Genomic DNA, 6,346 nt, shown 5'->3' on the forward strand with positions numbered 1-6,346 from the left:
CACAGTGAACCCCTGAGAATTGTCTTCTCCTGTGTTTCACTGTGGACTAAGCATGGCTTGTCTTGATCTAAATTTACCTCTTTGCTTAGACCCTGTGAGTGAAGGAACAAATAAATGCTTTGCTGTAAACCATAGGAAGTGATCAAAGCAGATAGTCTGGATAATATGGCTGTGAGTACTGGTTTAGTCACTGACTTAATCAGGAAGAGAAATTATTGTGGTAAATGTTCACATGCAGTCCTGGACTTTCTAAATTAATGAAGACTCCCATTTCCATTTTCAAAGAGGCCTTCTGGGTATCGTTCCTGTTTAATGTTGTGTTGTTGCTGGGTTGGTAATGGATTAGCACAAAATTGGGGTAGAGTGAAGGTGCCAGTCAATACTAGAGTGGCCCAGGAAAGTAAGAGTGCCAATAGAACATCTGGGTGAGAGATACAGTTGCTTTGGGGATGAAGCTAATCCTTATAGAGTGGGTGATAAAATTCAGTGAGTCAGAACTTATATTATCATGTATCTGTAACTTCCCACCACAGTGTTAATGTCATGGTGCTATTTACCGAGGAACCATTTGTATTTCACTTTATTTTGCTTGATTGCCTCCATTGCATTGTGGTAAAACTTATGCAGAATTTTTGAGAAAAAAAGACATTTTAATAGCGAACTTTAGAAATAATATTGAAAGTTGAGTCTGTGACAATGTAAAAATCTGTGTTTTTTAATCCTGTAATTATTACTTCCCACCTAATCCATTAATAAAAAATGCACATATAACTTGCTTCCTTTTATTAATATTTTGAACAATATAGAGCATGGACCTCTCTCCCCACCCCATGACACACATATATTAGATCCTCATTTCCCTTTTGTGGGAATTTTCTATTGTGTATGGTCTAGGAAGAGTGGGTGTTCCCTGACTTTAGACTCCTACCTGTGGTCCTTATTCTGAGGTTGGCTTCTTTTTTTTTTTTAATTCTCACCTGAGGATATTTTTTCCATCGTTTCTGTGGGAGACAGAGAGAGAGAGAGAGAGGAGAGAGAGAGAGAGAGAGATAGAGAGAGAGAGAGAGAGAGAGAGAGAGAAAGAGAGAGAGAGAAGAGAGAGTAGAGAGAGAGAGAGAGAGAGAGAGAGAGGTGAAAGAGACACATCATCCATTAGTTGCCTCCCACAAGCACGAGCATCCCCACTGGGGGCAGGGAGGGAACCTGCAACCAAGGTTCAAGCCCTGGCCTGGGAATTGGATCTGCGACCTTTCAGTGGTCAACCACTGAGCCACACCGATCCAGGCTCCTGGAGCTTTTATGTGAATGACACCAGGTGGAAAGAATATTTTGGGGTCAGACTGGTCACAGAGGAGGCTCAAGGAGCAGGACACAGAACCTTTGTGGTTTATGCTACACAGCATCCAGTTCTTTGGGTTTCTGCCTCCTCTCCATCGGAGCCGCCAATGTCTTTCCCACAGTTTTGCTTAAATAGCTGAGTTTACTACCCTTGCATGCAGCCAAGAATTGACTGACTCAACCAATATTAACTACAACAGACATGTCTCTTTTCTATGTGAGATGATCCATAATCACTGGGACCATCTTATGGGAAAAGACTATTCTTGGAATATAAATGTCCACAACAAAGTTTTAATTTGTAATTCAAACTGTAGCAAGCCAGCTCTGGGGCTTTCTCTATTTAATCATGGTAACGGTGATGCATTGTTCTTCCCCATCCCTCAGGCTGCTTTCAGCTTTGATTACATGGAGAAGGAACAGAAGTCCCATAATGAGTCAAGTTGTCTTTCACCTGGAGTTTGACTTTTAAAAAATTCTCTTTGTAACTTCTTTACAATTGTAAATTGTGGACCTACAGAATGATTGTCAATGAATTTAGGAGTCATGTAGGAACATATTCTCATTTTATAGCTGAGCAACCAAAGTTTACCACCAATCGTATGGCTATTTAAAGGCAAAAGAGGGCTTAGAATCCAATTCTTCTGAACTCCAGGCCAAAGTTCTTTGCCGCTCTCCAAAGATTCCATGATAAAACAAAGAAACAAAGAAAGATGGAGTTAAAAAGCCACTTTGCTTTGAGAAGAATAGTAAACATACTTATAATAATGCTTTTTCAGCTATAGCTAAATAATAATCTACCCAGCATTTGCTTCACTGACCACTTATGTTGTTTTCCTTAATTTGATATGTCAAGTATATTCTTTCCCCTAGGAAATTCAAGGTATAAATAAGCAGAAAACCCATCTTTGCTATTTCACCTTTCTTTTAAAAAGTGTGACTGTTTTCTGGGGTCCCATAGGGTACAACTAACTGTCACAGTATTAGTGCTCTGGGTAAAGTCTTCATATCTCCAGGCTTTGCTCTTTCATTTTTTTTCCCTTTATGTGTGTTTTATGCCTCCTGAATGAGATTGCCCTCTTAGAGAGGGTCTTCAACAAATGAGTTTTGATGGCTTTACTTTCATTCAACAGACAGGCACTGAGCATTTATAATGTGACCTGCATTACGATGGAGAATTGATGACAAAGGATGGGAAAAACCAATGCTTGCCCCTAGGACAAACTCATTAGTCAACAGAGTCAAATATCAACAGTACAACGATTGAAATTTCTTTTGAGAGCCAAATTTTTAAAACTTAAACTATATAGGTAGGTACATTGTTATTAACTTTAACTAGAGGCTCGGTGAACAAAAATGTGTGCACTGGGGGGGCGGGTCCCCCCGCCTGTGCCCTCTCGCAGTCTGGGACCCCTCCGGAGATAACGACCTCCTGGCTTAGGCCTGCTCCCGGGTGGCAGAGGGCACACCCAATCCCTAGGTGCAGCCCCTGGTCAGGCTCAGAGCAGGGCTGATTGGGGAGTTGGGGCGCCGCCCCGTCATGCACAGAGCAGGGAGGATTGGGAGGTTGCGATGCCACCCTTAGTCATGCTCAGGGTAGGGCCGAGTGGGGGGTTGGGGCACCGCACCCTGTCACACTCAAGGCAGGGTCGATGGGGAGGTTGTGGTGCCACCCCCTGTCACGCACAGAGCAGGGCCAATCAGGGGGTTAGGGAGCTCCCCCCTGTCACGCACAGAGCAGGGCTGATCAGGGGGTTGAGGAGCTCCCCCCTGTCACTCACAGAGCAGGGCTGATAGGGGAGTTGGGGCACCGCCCCCTGTCACACACAGAACAAGGCGGATCAGGGGGTTGGGGCGCTGCACCCTGTCACACTCAGGTCAGGGCTAATGGGGAGGTTATGGCTCTACCCTGTCACACACAGAGCAAGGCCCGTGGAGGGGGGTTGGGGCGCCACCCTCTATCACCCACAGAGCAGGGCCGATCAGGGGGTTGGGGCGCTGCCACTGTCACACTCGGGGCAGGGCCGATGGAGAGGTTATGGCTCTACCCCATCACACACAGAGCAGGGCCCATGGGGGTAGGGGGGTTGGGGCACCGCACCCTGTCACACACAGAGCCGCAAGGTGATCAGGGGGTTTGGGTGCTGCCCCTTGTCATGCTGATCCCGGTGCCGGGTGGCATATTACCCTTTTATTATATAGAATAGAGGCCTGGTGCACGGGTGGGGGCCAGCTTGTTTGCCCTGAAGGGTGTCCTGGATCAGGGTGGGGTTCCCCTCTGGGGTGCCTGGCCAGTCTGGGTGAGGGGCTGAGGGCCATTTTCGGCTGATGGGTGACTGAAGCTCCCAACCGCTCCTTTTTTTCTTTTTTTATTCTGGGCCAGCTTTAGCTCTGAGGCCTTGCTGCTGAAAACATTGATACAATGTTGCAGTCAGGCTGGCTGAAGCCCTGTTGACTAAAGCCGGTTTCTGGGGTTTTGTTTAGCTTCTATATTTGCTACATAGTTGCTTAGAGTTGCAGCTGAGAGGCCGGCAAGTCAGGCGGGGAACACTGGAGTCCGCTGTCACTGAAGCAAGCAAGCCTCCCTGTTCACTTCAGTGCATGGCTGCTGGCCGCCATCTTGGCTGACAGTTAATTTGCATAAGGATATTGCAAAGGATATTGGGAAGGGTAGGGGTCGTATGCTAATTACCATGTTTCTCTTCTATTAGTGTAGATTAGGGTACTCCTAAACTAGCCTTTGCTAAAAACGTCCTCAATCTGAGGGGTCGACCTCAGCGAATGTACCCCCACTTCTTCTAATGCCACTTCTTCAAAATAGACTCGCCCAGGCTGAAAACCGACTTCTGCGCATGGGCCACGGAGTTTCAATCGCACTGTACGTGTGCGCCCACACGTGGTATTTTGTGGAAGAGCCACACTCAAGGCGCCAAAGAGCCGCACGTGACTCGCGAACCGTGGTTTGCGGACCACTGCCCTAGGGAACTCACTCTACTCAGAGCAACCTGCATTTAAAAGTGACAATTGATAAGAGATGGTACATTCTTAAAAAAAATACTGTCATTCTTAAAAAAAAAATTCATTATTGTATCCTTAAGAACCCATATTAAGGAGCTCTGTTCAGAACTTCTAAATAGGGTTTCCTTTAGGCAGTCTGCACATGGCTCCACAGTAGTCTGTGAAGACAATGTCACTGGCTAATTAAGACACGATACATTTCTTCTTGCAAATAATAATGAAATTATTCCCAATAAACTGGCCATTTAGTTTCTGATTTTTCCAAGATAGAAGGACTACATGTTTTCAGCAAATGTAGATAAGAAAATGCTTTGAGCAGCTTGGTGTGAGCCAAATAGTAACAAATGGGCTGAAACCTCTGTGAAGATTAAAGGAAAATGGGCAACATAAAAATTGTAGAGTAATAGGACTGATATGCACAGAGAGGTGATGGATCTTGTTCAAGATCACACAACTTGTAAATAGTGGTACCAGGATTCAAGCCCAGACTAGTCCAAATCCAACTTCATGTTTCCTCTTGAACATTGAACTGGGGGTGAGGACACCCAGCTTTGGAATTGTAGCACTATTTTAAAGACTCCATGTTTGTGATTGGTGTACAGTTATATTTATTCATTCAACACACCTCTTTTGAACATACTTTTGTGTCAGACACTATCTTGACACTTAAGATACATCGAGACGAAGATGCCTGTAATTTTATTTCAGGAATTCATTTTTGTATTTACTGCTTAAGGCACTTCAAATTATTCTCTATACATTAGTACAACATACAAGGACCTGCTAATTTCTTCAGCTCTCTTCATCTCTTAATCTAAACTCTAGCCACACACAGCTACTTCCAAATTCTGAAAACAAACAAACCTAAAAAGTTCTTTCCAAACTTGATATTTCTGTGCATACTCTTTCCTCTGCTACAGTGATCTCAACCTAACCCCCTACTCTGCCTTGAGGTCGCAGCTACCTCAAATGTCATTTCCTTCAGAGCTTCTCCTGACCTGCAGAACAAGTCTAGGTGTCTCTTCTGTGTTCCTATAACACCCTTTGCTTAACATCACCACACTCTATGGAAATTGCCTCTTTACCTCTTTGTCTTTTCCTCCCGACCAGAGAGTCTTTGGGGTCAGGGGCTGTGTCTTGTACCCTGTCACATCCCCAGTGCCACACATGGTGCCTGACACGTAAACCTTTGCTTAAAATTGACAACACATGAAGAACCAATGAGAGAGGTTACCAGCCAAACAAGCCACAGGATTTTTCTTAAAAGAATTCAGTTGGTTAATTCTTTACTATACTGAATCAAATATGACATTTCTATCACAAGTTTCTTGTTGATGCATTAAATACATTGTGAATGATAATCATATGCCCAGCTAGAGTTTTATGCTACTGTGTCCATAAGTTGGAGAGAAAAAAAATTAATAATTCAATTAAGGAGCAAGCTTGAAAACAAAAACAAAAAAATAGAAAAAAAGCCATACAGGGTATGTCTGGGAGTACCTAATTATATGTGGCAGATTAAGCTGCTTGTTGGCCCTCAGAGGAAAGAGAGGCCACTGAAAGGAGCACTGTCAGGAAGCTCTTCAGGTGTATTATTTCAGTAAAACCTTGCAGGCACCCTCATTGTGGCAGTTACTGTGACTGCGGTTGCAGAGAAGAGGAAACAAGCACAGAGAGGTGATGGATCTTGTTCAAGATCACATAACTTACAAATAGTTGTATCAGGATTCAAGCCCAGACTCGTCCAAATCCAACTTCGTGTTTCCTCTTGGACATTTAACTGGGGATGAGGATGTCCAGCTTTTGAATTGTAGCACTATTTTAAGTACTCAATTATTTATTTTTTATTTATTTATTTATTTATTTATTTATTTATTCTTTTTCAGCATCTCTAAACTTTAATGTATAAATATTTAAAGAGTCTCCTCTATTCGGTAGGACTGAAATAATCTCACAGTTTTTTAACATTTATTGTTATTGTTCAAAGTAT

The sequence above is a fragment of the Myotis yumanensis genome, unplaced genomic scaffold, assembly GCF_028538775.1.
Source record: "Myotis yumanensis isolate MYYU_CA2020_CCGP unplaced genomic scaffold, mMyoYum1.0.hap1 SCAF_1, whole genome shotgun sequence".
In the NCBI taxonomy this organism is placed as follows: domain Eukaryota; kingdom Metazoa; phylum Chordata; class Mammalia; order Chiroptera; family Vespertilionidae; genus Myotis; species Myotis yumanensis.